This window comes from Artibeus jamaicensis, unplaced genomic scaffold (genome assembly GCF_021234435.1).
Source record: "Artibeus jamaicensis isolate MK-2021 breed Jamaican fruit bat unplaced genomic scaffold, CSHL_Jam_final contig_391, whole genome shotgun sequence".
Classification (NCBI taxonomy): domain Eukaryota; kingdom Metazoa; phylum Chordata; class Mammalia; order Chiroptera; family Phyllostomidae; genus Artibeus; species Artibeus jamaicensis.
This window is the reverse complement of record NW_026521814.1, coordinates 19,063,809-19,077,484: the sequence shown is the minus strand read 5'-3', so window position 1 is coordinate 19,077,484 and position 13,676 is coordinate 19,063,809. Positions and strand designations below refer to the sequence as shown.

The window sequence follows — 13,676 nt, the reverse complement described above, 5'->3', positions numbered from 1 at the left end:
TTGCCATGTCTTTTTTTAAAGAGGTCGACAGTGCAAATGTTACCACAGAACATTTCCCCTTGTTCTTCAATCTGCTAGGCTTCTGTGTACCAGTAAGTCTCCATCAGCACTTCTCAGGTTTTGTGGTCGTTTTTAGACATGTCGATTATGTGACATATTTCTTGGAAACAAAAGGCCACCTGATGTTAAAACAAACCAGCTTACCATGCATTTCACATTTCCTGTAGGGAGATCTATGTATCTCGGCTGGTTTCACACTTTAACAGTAAAGTTAGTGCCTTAACCAAACCAGACTCCTCCATTGAAAGTTACTGAATTAAACCTCTCATCACATATGCAATATATCCAGATTGAAAGGTTTAAAAACAATATAATTTAGAATTTAAAACAATCTTTGGATTGATTTTTTGTATTCGAAGAACTAGTTATTTGCAGCATGAAATGGGGAGAATAGTTCAAAATATATCAAGTTTTATATGATAAACATGCTTTCAACGTAGTGGCTGCCTCTAAGAGTGAAAAATTGTGTTTCTCAAAACCAATTTATACTGACTCAGTAAAGTTCACTATTCAGAAAGATCAATTGCTACTCCATTTTCATTCATTGCTAAATGATTTCAGAAACATTAAACAAACAGTCATTTTACAAAAACAAATATTGTGTGGGACTTTATAAAACTTTATAAAATATAACACTCTATTTACATTCATGGTAGTTTCACACTGAAATATACAATACTTCCTTAGCAGTCTTCACAAATTTAACTGGTTTGTCTTGACTGTTCTTATGCATTATTGCTTCCATATCTTGGCCTAAGTAGATTTGTGCTCTTATCAAAGGATTGTAGTCTATTTCAAGGATTTTACAAGATTTTTCATTCTAGAAATAATGTTAAAGCAAATGAATTTATAACTACAAATGTCTTGCTAAAAATAGAAAATAACAACTCCATATTAGATAAATTTTAAGCCAAATTCCTAGGAATGACCTATTAGTTTAAAATTTATATTTCACAATTATAATATTGTACCTATAAAACAAAAATATTACCACATTTTTTGGACTGTAAGACATACCTAGGTTTTAAAGGAGGAAAATAGGATAAACATTTTTGAAGCAAAAAACGTGGTAAAATATTTAAATAACACAGGCCACCCCCAGCCCCCACACACAGCAAGCCAGGTGAGCTACATTTGGACTATCAGATGCACCCCCTTTCCTCCCAAGTTTGGGGGGTGCGTCTTACAGTCTGAAAAATACAGTAATTATTTAATGGGAGAATAATTTATAATAGAATGAAGAACCTCTACATCTAGTTGTTTGTAGCTGTCATATCACAAATATTTTCTAATTATGCACATTCATAAACACTCATCACCTGAAAGAACACCGGTATACTTACAGTAAGGCACTTGGTATATGAAAAAGCCAATGTATTTCCAAATCATATGTTTTTGTTACTGGTGTCTTCACCATTAGATAGAATGTTAGAAAAAAAATCTAATATTATTAACCAATTATACTCCTTTCCCCATTTTTTGCTTTTATTTTTTTCATATAACAGGACATAAACAGAAATGTAGTACATGATCCGTTAAATACCTTTTCCCAATTTCCCAAGAAAGTAATCTAAAACAAGAATAAGAAACCAAAAATGTATCTGCTGTGTTTGCAATAGACTGTCCGTGTATAAGAGTGGGGAGGGGTGGCGGTGGCAGGGGTGAGGGGTGGTGACATCAGGACCTGTTTTCTGTAGGATGTATTGAGGCACGTAGGTTAAAAGTTTGTCGGGCAAATTCATGGCTAGAGCAAAATTAAGAGAGCGCTCAGAGTTTTACATTCCTCCCAAAGCTGACTTCTCAGTCACGTCCAATTAAATATTTTAAAATATGCCCTTAGTCACTGTTATCATCATCGTCGTCATGATCAGATACACCATTTAAAGTAGATCTGTGACTGACTGTAAGGGCCCAATCTAGTGGGCTGGCGTGTGGCCATGTCCCCAGTAGAAAGCAAGTCATAGCAGAAGCTACACATCTGCACAGACTTGGAGAACTGGCCGGGAAGACATCTCTTTTCAGAGCAGGGTCCACAGATGACAAAACCACACTCGCGGCAATGGTGTTGAGGGTTAACGAGTGAATTTTTGCTTTCTGAAAACGCAAACAACATTGCCTTCGAGTCAGGCACCAGACAGCAGCATGTTCGGTACTGGGTGTCTTCCTACTTTTGGAGACTACATCAGTAACACCTTTATTTATGTGATTTACCCATTCTGATTTCTTAGTGGCAGTGGCAGCGTAAACTGCAGATGATGTAGTCGGTGTCTTGATAAGCCATCCATTCCTTAAGTTTTCCTCATCTTTGAGGAAATTAGTAGTGACATTTTCCAGGGGAATAATATGCTATGTGTTACATTTTTGCTTATGAATGACAACACTGCCATATATTGCCAAAACTGCCTTGCTTTAGGCTCTGGGTGTTTTTCTGCACAACTTAGTCAATACTCCAATAATAACCTGTCTGGGTTGACCAGCTGCGCTAAAAAGTTTTCTCCTGTATTATACGTCTAGTATTGGCTTCATTGTTTGTCAAGCAGTCCACTGCCTTGTTAATGGCTCAGCTGGGTGCGGATAGCAGTGGCGGTGGTCACTCAGGGTGTGCACAGCACATGCTCGAAGGTGACTCTTCACCCTCTGCAGGGGTGTCCAGTCTCTTGGTGTCTCTGGGCCACGCTGGAAGAAGAAGAGTTGTCTTGGGCCACCCATTAAATACACAAACACTAATGAAAACTGATGAGTAAAAACAAGGTTTTAAGTAAATTTACAATTTTGCGTTGGGCCGCATTCATGGTTGCCCTGGACAGCACCCCACTTCAGCCCGCTGGGCTGGCCTCCCCTGTGCGCACGCGCTGGTGGTTGGCGCTTCTTAGTGTGGTTATGGCAGAAGCATGTTCACAGGGCACAAATTGGCCAAATCAACAAGGGTTGAGTATTGAAATTAATGTTTGACCAAGGCCTACATTGAAGATTACCATCACAGGCTACAAGCTTCTAAAATCCTTGGATAAGTTTTATTCAAAAATTATAATTCTTCTACCTCATTTGTATTTTAAAGATTTTTTTCAAAGATTTTAGTTATTTTTAGAGAGAGAGGAAGAGAGGGAGAAAGAGGGGGAGAGAAACATCATTGTGTGGTTGCCTCTCGAATGCCCTTTGCTAGGGACCTGGGTGGGCCCTCACTGGGAATCGAACCAGTGACCTTTCGGTTCACAGGCTGGTGCCCGATCCACTGAGCCACACCTGCCAGGGCTGTATTTTAAAGTTTTAATGTAGTTCAGTCATTCATTCATTTCTAGGCATTACCTCATTTAACCAATACAACCAAATCGCTTAATAGGGTTTATTATCATTTTCATAAATGAATGAGGACAGAGTCACAAAATTACTGAGTTACAATGCTGAAATTAAAATCTACATCTGTTGGATTTCTAGCCCATATTTCCTTGACTGTGTCATGCTGTTTCCCGAAACACTGACAAAACGTTTCTTCAGTAAATGACAGCGGGCTTGTAGGTACCTGATCCAGTTCAACCTACTCAAGGGTTAAGTCATTTAAACAAAGTCACAGAGAAAAAGCTCGTGGGGACTAGAGCACTATCTTCTTCATTCTTGCTATAGCGCTTCTGTGTCACACTGTCACACATGTGCTACTAGTCACACAGTCACAAAGGCTTCATCTTAACGAGCATTTGCTGGTTCCTGCTAGGACTTTAGGAATGGATGTGGAAAACGATGCCGTGATTTCAAACAAATCTGGGATTTGAATCTACCTCTAGCACTAATGGACAAATTACTTGAAATTTTTTGAATTTGTTTTTTAATGTAGAGTACAGATAATATCTATGTCAAAGAGCTGGTATGAATATTCAAGTAAATGTGGCTGTGTATGTGAATTGATGAGACTGCGGTCTGCCACATAATAGGCATTCAGTAAATGGTGATTGGTTTTCTGATATTGTTAGGCCTTTTTTTTTCCTTTTAGTTGATTGCAGAGAGGGGAAGTGAGGGAGAAAAAGAGGGACAGAAACACTGATGTGAGAGAAACATTGATCAGTTGCCTCTCGCATGCTCCCTCACCGGGGACCAGGAATCAAACTGGTAACCCTCTGCTTTGTGGGACGATGCCCAACCGAGCCACACCTGCCAGGGATAGGATATTTGGCTTTGCATCCTAATTGACTTCAAAGAGTTCATTGTGGTTTAATGAATAGTATAACATCACAACTTACCTTCACAAGAATGGCACTCAGCCTGTATTCCAGGTCTGGTCTGAAAAATCTGTTATTTTTAATAGAAAATAATTTTTTTCTCATGTAATTGACATAAAGTCATGCTCAAGTTAATTATAAGGCTACACTACATAAACTTTATACTGTATTTTATATACTATACACTACAGATAAAAAAGATGTAAAGCTTATATTTTCAAGTGTCACTGTAATAGCCAGAACAGTTTCAACAGTTGGTCATCGGAAGCCTCTGTACTCTTCCTCATATTGCCAGCCTCAGGTGGAATGTTCTCATGTTCTGGCTGGCAAACTCCTGATCGTACCATAAACAGTGAGCTCCGACATCACCTCCCTTATCACACTATCCTCTATTTCTTCTGAACCTTACAGATGCCTTTATTATGGTACTTATTGAATCATAGTATAATTGTTATGTATCTGTGTCTCCATTGATTTTGGTAATGCCTTGTGGTCAGGGTCCCTGTTTATTTCATCTTTCTGTTTAATCAACCTTCCAACCCTGCTCTGCTCTCACAAAATGTGCAGTGAGGTGGAAAGGCTGATGGCTGGACAGATGCTGCAGAACCCCTCTGGTAAAGATGCCCTTTCTTCATATTGGAAGCAAGTGGTTCTTTTTCTTTGTGGAAGGACGGAGTATTTTGAGGTTTAGGTAGACAGGGATTTCCTGCACCTGAAATAAAGATAGCTCAGTAGTGACATGAAGAAGTGGTTTCTTATTTCAGTGATGTGTCTGAAGTATTTGCAGGAGAACATGCAGAATCTGAGCTTTTTTTTTAAAAAAAAGATTTTATTTTTAGAGAGGAGAAGGGAAGGAGAAAAGGAGAGAAACATCAGTGTGAGAGAAACATTGATCAATTGCCTCTTGTATGTGCCCCAACCAAGGACTGAACCCAAGTATGTGCCCTGACCAGGCATTGAACTGACGACCTTTGACTTTGTGGAACAATGCCCAACCAACTGAGCCACCCCAATCCAGGCCAGAATCCGAGCTTCTTATATAAATAAAAATAAAGGCGGGAGATCAGTAAGAGATCACAAAGGTGTACCATGTTACAGGAAGTGATTTTCACGCCCTGAAGATGTAAGTGAAATACAAAGAAGAGGGCCCAGGAGAGAAAGTACAAAGTGACTGCTCATGTCATTGTCCTGAAATAGAGAAGTGATCCTTTCAGTCTGGTGACTCACCACTAACTGGAGTCAGTACTTCATAAAAGAGGCAGGAGCTTTGAGACACTTAACAGTAATCTTACCCCTTTTCAGAAGTACCTTCCATACTCAAGCTGGTCTGATGATCTTTTCATGTCACCGGGCACAAGGATTAGGCGGCCTTGAAATGTTACCCTGTCCATATAACTTCTCATCTCCTCTCAAGATTGCACTGGCAATTTCCCTTGGCAGCTTATCACACCGTGAGGACCGACAAGGCTTGCAGGCTTTCAGAACAGCGGAACACCCTTGGGGAATAAATGCCTCTGATGCTGGAGGTCAGAGCACCCAGAAGGTAGAGGAAGCAGCTGATGATCTCTTTAGCGAGTTCTGCTATTCCTGTGGCATCCAAGCCCAAGTCCAAGGTTTGCTGGCAAGTGAACTGAAACCATGATTCCGGTCTGAAGGACAGATCACACAGCTCAACTGTATACTCTTCAGCTTTAAGCCTACAACCTTCTAGAAGAGCACTCTGAACATTTGCAATCTGTACACAATTTACATTTGGAAGATAGGTGCGGTGTTTCAGGAGTAGCTTTTAAATTCCCCAAGCCACCTTACAAAAAACATTCTGTAGGAATTCTGCTTATATAGTAACCTTGTCTGTGCCCTCTGGAGCAGAGGCTCCTAAAAGTATGCGCAGATGCATTTATGAGTTTAACGGTCCCTCTGTGAGAGGGAGGTCACCTCAAGAGTACGTGCTATGTGCCGCCCGTATTTCCTGGGGAACACCCAGGTAGATGTGTTCGTGACATGTTCTGACAACTGCCATGGTTGGATTCCCAGCTTAAGTGATCACATCTGGTCTTGGTTTACTGCCCTTTACAAAAATTTTATTTATTTGAAAGGAAAAGTGGGGAAAACCTAATAAATGCTCCTCTGGGGCCCCTCCACAAGAACAAAGAGAAAATAATTACTTGCTCTCAACATGAAGCAAAGGGCATCTCTGCCAACAGATTTCTGTAACGTGTGTCTAGCCGTCAACCTTTTCCATCTCACAGCATGCTTTCTGAGGGGAAATTTTATTACAGGGGCTTTCATTTCCTTACTTTTTCAATCTTACAATTAACAATCGCATCCTTCCTGCCATTCTAAGTAGCTTAAGTTCTAAAGAGAATCAGAAAGGAAGAAAATACAGTATTGCAGCCCTTTGAAAATGTGCAGAGCGGGCAAGGGTTCCTGGGAAATTATATATCTGCTTTCCATTTCAGCTGTTTTTATTGATTTTCCAAAGGTTGATTTGATAAGACTTCATTTTAAAAGCAACGCTTGAGTAGGAAATTTAAAGAAACATCCATTTCTAGCTTCGGTTTTGCCGCCTCCTGGAGCGTTACATACAGGCACACCCGAGAGGTTGCCGGTGTGGTCTCAGGCCACTGCGATGAGGTGAGTAGTCACCTTTTGTGCTGATGGAGGGCTTCGCCTTCACTGCAGAACATGCGACATCTGTGAAGTGCAATAAAGTGAAGCACAATAAAATGAGGGTTCGCCTGGATCTTCCAAAGTCCCAAACCTCAGCAGCTAGCTGGTTACTTCATCTCCCTCCACTTTCCTTCCCCATTCCACATGATTTTGAAACTCAAAAGAATAATGTATTATGTCACATTCTATCATTGGTTTAACAAATTTCATTTTTATTTTTTGACTTAATCATTGTATTTTTCAACAAATATTTTTAGGTACCTCCCTTGTGCCAGGTACTAGGGCAAAATGATATAACAAACCTGACAACTAAAAGCAGTTTAACGAGGCTTGTCCATGCTTATCTGCCCTGGTCGCAGCTTTATCCTGGGGAGACAGGCTCCTCCTAGTGGGCTCCCTCCTCCTCCTGGCGCACACTCCGATCCTGGGATGTAGCTGCTTCTCCCTGCTGCGTTTGGTCAGATGAGGGAGGAGACTTCATCCAAGGGAAGTTAGTCCAATAACTTGAAAATATTGAGGTGTTTATTTTTTTATTTTTAACATTTTTATTGTAATTTTTCTGCCATGCCATTTAACCCCTTTACACCTCCCTCACCCCCTGCAATCACCACACTGTTGCCCGTGCCCTTGGGTCCTTTTTCCTTTTTGTTCGATCCCTCCACCTTTTTCTTTGTTTTTGAATTGAATTTATAGGGGTGACATTGGCTCGCGAAACCATGCAGGTTTCCAGTGTGCAACTCAACAAAACATCATCTGCACACAGCATCGTGTGCTCATCGCCCCAGCAAAGCCCTTTTTTCCTGTCCCCGTTTTGCCCCCCCGTTGGTCCACCTTCACCTTATGCCCACCCCCTTTTCCCTCTGGCTGTCGCCACACTGTTGTGTGTGTCTCTGTGTTATATATACTTTTTTTGCTTGATCCCTTCTCCTTTCGTCCATTTCTCCTCCCTCCTCCCCTCTGACAGCTGTTTTTATCAGACTTTTCTAATGTGAGTGCCCAGGCTGAGAGGTGTACGGGCTACTTACAGCGAAAGTCTCATGGAGTCAGAACTGGGACAGCCATCTCAGGGTTTCCGTGCTCCCGGATGATGAGGGAGGAGGGTGTCAGAGAAAACTGCTCAGGTAAAAAGTGGAGTGATGCACAGGAAAAAGCAAAGAAGCCTGGCAGGGTGAGGGTCAGAAGACATCCAGACTCTTTATATACATGAATTAATTTGACTAGATTTACATTTCTTACAACCTAATTTATATTTCTTGTGCAGAGAATGTACTCAGTAAATATTTATGCGTGGGGCACTGTGTCCTAATTGCTTGGTGTGTACACAAAGCGGATATGGTCCCTGCTATCACAGAGTTTACAGTGTAGTGGAAGAGGCAGACCTCACATATTTGATCTTGACCCTAACATGAGTGTCAACACCCATTACAAGAGGCAGATGATAAAACAGATGACTATGCAGTTATTGTAGTGTCAGAACTGAACAGAGGCTCAGGTGAACATTTCAGTGTTATTGATCATGGCCAATGGAGATATAAAGGCATTAAAAAATTAGTATGATATCATTAGCAAATAAAATGAACTTAAGAACTCAACTTTGGCTGGATTTTTCCCCCTCCCCTCCCCTCCCCTCCCCTCCCCTCCCCTCCCGTCCTGTCCCGTCCATTTCTTTCATCCTTTTTGAAATCTGGCTGCAATAGTAACTGTGTACTAAAATATGTGCTAAGCACGTAATTTGATGCAGGGCGTGCATAACAAAATAAGTGAGAACTATAAATGTTAGAACACATGTATTATTCAATGACTAAAGGATAATAAATCATTTTATCAAGTAACATTCAATTTTTTATCTCTTATAGGTAATCTGCCAAACATTTGCAATTCTCAACTCTACAGAATGGGGAAAAATGTATTTACTTATAACATGGATCATGGAACTTGTTAAACATACTTTCCTAATTCATACTTTCTCTCTTTTGCTGAAAAAAATGACTGTTTCAAACATAGTATTTTTACAGATCGTTGGGAAAGAGTACTGCACAACAGGATAATTGTAATGTGCCAGAAGATGGCACTTGTATCTCACTGGCACGTGGAGCGCTCATGTGAAACCTCTTTGATCTTTGCTGGCTTTTTAGCTGAAAGGGTTTGGAAATCTTTTTGGCACTGGCAAGGACAGCACTCTGGTGGCTGTTTATAGTTGGTCAATTTTTAGCAATGGATAAGAAGGTCTTTGTTGAAGTCGATTTATTAATACATAATGGGCACCATGTTGCTATAAAGGCGAATGCATATTTGTCTCATACCAAAAAAAGTCCCTCATTTTCACCATCATCCAAAGATACTTAAAAGGAATCTACGTTTTCTTGTCCAGTATGCCCTATGCTGAGAAACAGTACTGAGCAACCCTCTGAGCTTTAGCAGTTTTCTAGGTAAGAGGAGTTTTCATGATGTAATTGATAGGGTAACACTCAGCTGGACACAGGCTTTCAAGAGCTGAGTGCGTTTGCTGATTTGTTTCCATTTCCCACTAGAACTAAAAGAATTCAAAGGCATGAAGAGTCTTTTGTGGAAAAAAAATGCGTGAATAATGCAAAAGTCATCCTCAGAGCCTATTGTCATGGACCAATGCAGTTACTGCTTTCTAAGAAAATCACGGAAAACTTAAATTGAAGAAAAAGTGTAACCATCCCAAATTTGTTGAGGCAGTTAAAAGGCACATGAGGGAAGGTTTCCCCTGAAATACATTTTCTCAGTAGTCTTTTTCTCTTCATCTCTATTGACATATACTTGACACTTAACAATTATATGTAAGGTTGGTTTTTTTTTTTAAGTTTAAAGTGCACAGGGTGTTGATTTGATTCAGTTATAGATTGCAAAATGATGACCACTGTGACATTGGCTAGCATGTGATGTCACATAATTACCACCTTTTTTGTGGTGAGAACACTTAAGATCTATTCTCTCAGTAACTTTCAAGTATATAGTAGAGCATTATTTACTATATTCACTGTGCTGTACATTATTGCACAGAATTTATGACTCTTATAGCTCCAAGTTTGAGTCCTTCCACCAATACCCCATCTCCCCAGTTCTGACCCCCAACCCCTTTCCCCTGGTGGGCATCTCTCTACACTCTGTTTCCGTGACTGGTTTTTTCAGATTCCACCTGGAAGTGACATCATACAATCTTTGTCTTTCTTTGCCTGACATATTTCACTTAGCACATTGCTCTCATGGTTCTTCCATGTTGTCACAAGTAGCAGAATTTCCTTCTTTCTCGTGGCTAAATAATATTCCATTGTACACATACAGATGTATTCTATTCACTCATCTGTTGATGGACACTTAGGTTGTTTCTCTCTCTTGGCCGTTGTAAACAATGCTGTACAGAACAGAGGAGTGCATATCCCTTCCAGATTCTGTTTCATTTCTTTGGGGTATATACCCAGAAGTGGGATTGCTGGACCTTACAGTAGTTCTGTTTTTATTTTTTTGAGGAACCTCCATATCCATTTCCACAATTGCTGTACCCATTTTCATTCCCACCAACAATGTACAGGGTTCTCCTTTATATATTCACCAGCACTTACATCTCATCTTTTTGTCCATAGCCTTTTTAAAAATTAAACTTATTGGGGTGACCTTGGTTAATAAGATCATGTAGGTGTCAAGTATACATTTGTATGATCCTCGGTCTGTGTATTGCATTAACAGGTGTGAGGTGATATGTGACTGTGGTTTTGATTTGCATTTCCCCGACCATTGGGGATGTTGAGCACCATTTTATGTACTTGTTGGCCATTGCTGTGTCTTTTTGAAAAGTGTCTATTTGGTGGTCCTATCCATTTCTCAACTGAGTTTGTGTTTTATTTTCATTATTGAGTTATGTGAGTTTGAAATATATTTTGTATATTAACCTCTTATCAGACATAAGATTCAAAAATATTGTCTCCCATTGTGTAGTTCGCTTTTTTTAAAAAAATATTTATTTAGCTTTAGAAGGAAAGGGAAGGAGAGAAATATCCACGTATGGTTGCTTCTGGTGCATCCCATGCTGGGAACTGGCCTGCAACCCAGGCATGTGCCCTGACGGGAAATCAAACCATGATCATTTGGTTCGCTCAATCCACTGAGCTACACCAGCCAGGGCTGCTTTTTTATTTTGTTGATTCTTTTGCTGTGCAGATGCTTTTTAATTTGATGTAGTCTCACTTATTATTTTTTGCTTTTTGTTGATTATATTTGGTCTCATATAAAAAAAATCATTGCCATGGACAATGTCAACAATCTTTTTCCTTGTTTTCTTCTTGTAGTTGCACAGTGGCAGGTCTCCTGTTTAATTCTTTAATCCATTTCAAGTTAATTTTTGTGAATGGTTTAAGATGGGGTCCAATTCCTTTCATTGGCATGTGGATATCCAATTTTCTCAACATTATTTTTGCAGGGAACTCTCTTGTCTCCATTGACTACTCTTGGTTGCCTTGTGACATATTAATTGAGCATATACATGAGGGTTTATTTCTGGGATCTTGATTCTGTTTCAGAAATGCCTGAGTTCCCCATTGCATAAGGTTTGGTGGAGTATAAAGGCTACTTCCTACTCTACAGGTCCACTTTCAGAACTTCCTCTGTTTCTTTTGTGGGGTAAATGACTCAAGCTCATCTATTTAGATGCATCTACCCTGGGCATCACTTGAAGATGGTGATACAAAAAAATAAGGACACCAGGCGTCCTTTCTGGCAGCATTGGAGGGGGTAGCCTCAACCCACTTCCTAGGTCAGTGGCAGCAGCATTGTCAACAGTGATGTTCAGAGTCCACCTCTGGAAAGCTGTGTTGTCTAATGTCCAAGGGGGTGATAGTGGAATTCTCTCTGGATCATTTCTGTGGCTTAACTTCGACTGCTTCGGGCTGCTCATTGTCCAGGTCTGGGCTTCCAGCCTTCCTGGCTGTTCAGTGACATACTGGTAAATATCCTTTAATTAAATTTCCCTTTCTCTTAAGTCAAAGTTGTCCCTTTTTTTGTTCTTTCCACCTTGAGGATTGTGACTGAAAAACACACATAAAACAAGCTCTCTTTGCAGCATTATGATGGGTGGGAGTCTATGATCTGCTGCATTGGACCCACTCGTACAAGTCAAGCCGCTGCAGTGCTGTAGGTAACAAAGGCGTGTGCCTGCTGCAGTGCGGTCAACGGAAACAGGCTGCACAGCTAGGAAGCAGAAAAGGCACACTTGCCCTCCAAACCCAGGCTTCCCAATACTCAAATGCCACGTAAAATTGTCCTGAATGTGGTTAAATGTTACACAAATATCATGAATGATGTTGGTACACTACTGTGTGAAAATAGCATTCATATTTATATTGCTTCATTTACTCATTTTGGTAAGAAATGGGGTAGGATTACCGGAGATGTCCTAGAAGAAAAGGTGTTTGAGGATGTATTGTCTGTGAGGAGACTGAGGGTTCCTTCCGACAAAATGTGGACCAACTCAGGGGTTGCTCTTTGGCACTCACTGTCTTGTTCCATGTGCACAGCAGTCCAGTAAAGAGACTGGGACAATAATGATTCTGACTGTGTAGTGAAAATCCTGACGGTTCTCACCAAAAACTTAGTGTACATGAGACACATGAGCAACATGTGGTGAGGTCCAGATTCAGAACCTCCCCTCTGAATCTCAGCCTGACCCTCTGGCCACCATGAAGGAACCAACTAAACTATTTTCTGTGTTTCTTCACTTTACAAATCTAAGGTTTTCTTCTGAGATACTGATTGATCTATCCATTTCTCTAAAATCACTCACAAAATACCCACTGTTGAATATTTCTGAAATTCTGTGTTGTTTTGATATGAGGGACAAAACCAAAGATGTTGACATTTTTAGGTTACTGCAGAGCACAGCCACAGCCTACACAGCACTGCCTACGTAGTTTCTGAATCCTGAATGGTCCGATTCTCCTAGATCCAAGATTATCCTTTGCAAATCAAGTGGAGAAAAGTACCTTCTTTGCCAAGGAAGCGTAACCCAAGTGTTCCCAAGGCTCCAAATGCTGTGGGTCCATATGAGGACACACCAACATCCACACCCAAGTTACAATCACCGTTTCCCCATGTGCTCACCCAGACCTCCAACCTTCTGAAAAACATCCTCTCCCTCCTGCTCACAGTGTGCTGGTGCGTTTACCAGGGCACAGACACTAATCATTCTGGCTCTCTCACACAAAGACTGCAGCTAGAGTGGGCTGCTCCAAGCTCCCTGCCTCTCTCCCTGTGAAACTGCAGACCTGAACCACCCACCCTGACTAGTGCCAGGCCAGCTGGCCAGTCTCCTGTGTGGTGAGAAGGGGCACTTCATCCTTCTTCTGGGTGGTGCTCAACAGACGGTGGTGATGAGGTGGCAAGGGTTGTTCTACAGCAGGGTTAGCTGGACCTCCCAAATGTAGAGTTTGGTAAGACAGCTCCTTGACTGTGCATTCAGAGCTCTTAGGATTTCAGGGCACCTGTGGGCTACTAGGGCAGTTGAATCAGAACCTTTGCTGAAACCACTATTCCTTCCTAAATCTAGAGTCCAGTAGCTGAAGTCCTTAGAATAAACTTTCTCTCTGAGACTCCCATTTTCTTTTGTATGTCAGTCTTTACTGAATCCTTTCTTTAGCTCCATCCCTGTTCTAAAAGACATGGCATGTGTCTAAACACCAAATGCAACAGAATTTGTGGTCTTTGACTAGGTGGCTA

General features: G+C 40.9%; 1 pseudogene; it reads right to left on the bottom strand.

Moving 5' to 3' along the window:
• Positions 1-1,896: 1,896 nt before the first annotated feature.
• Positions 1,897-11,859, bottom strand: LOC119038643 (pleckstrin homology domain-containing family F member 2-like; annotated as a pseudogene).
• Positions 11,860-13,676: the final 1,817 nt, after the last annotated feature.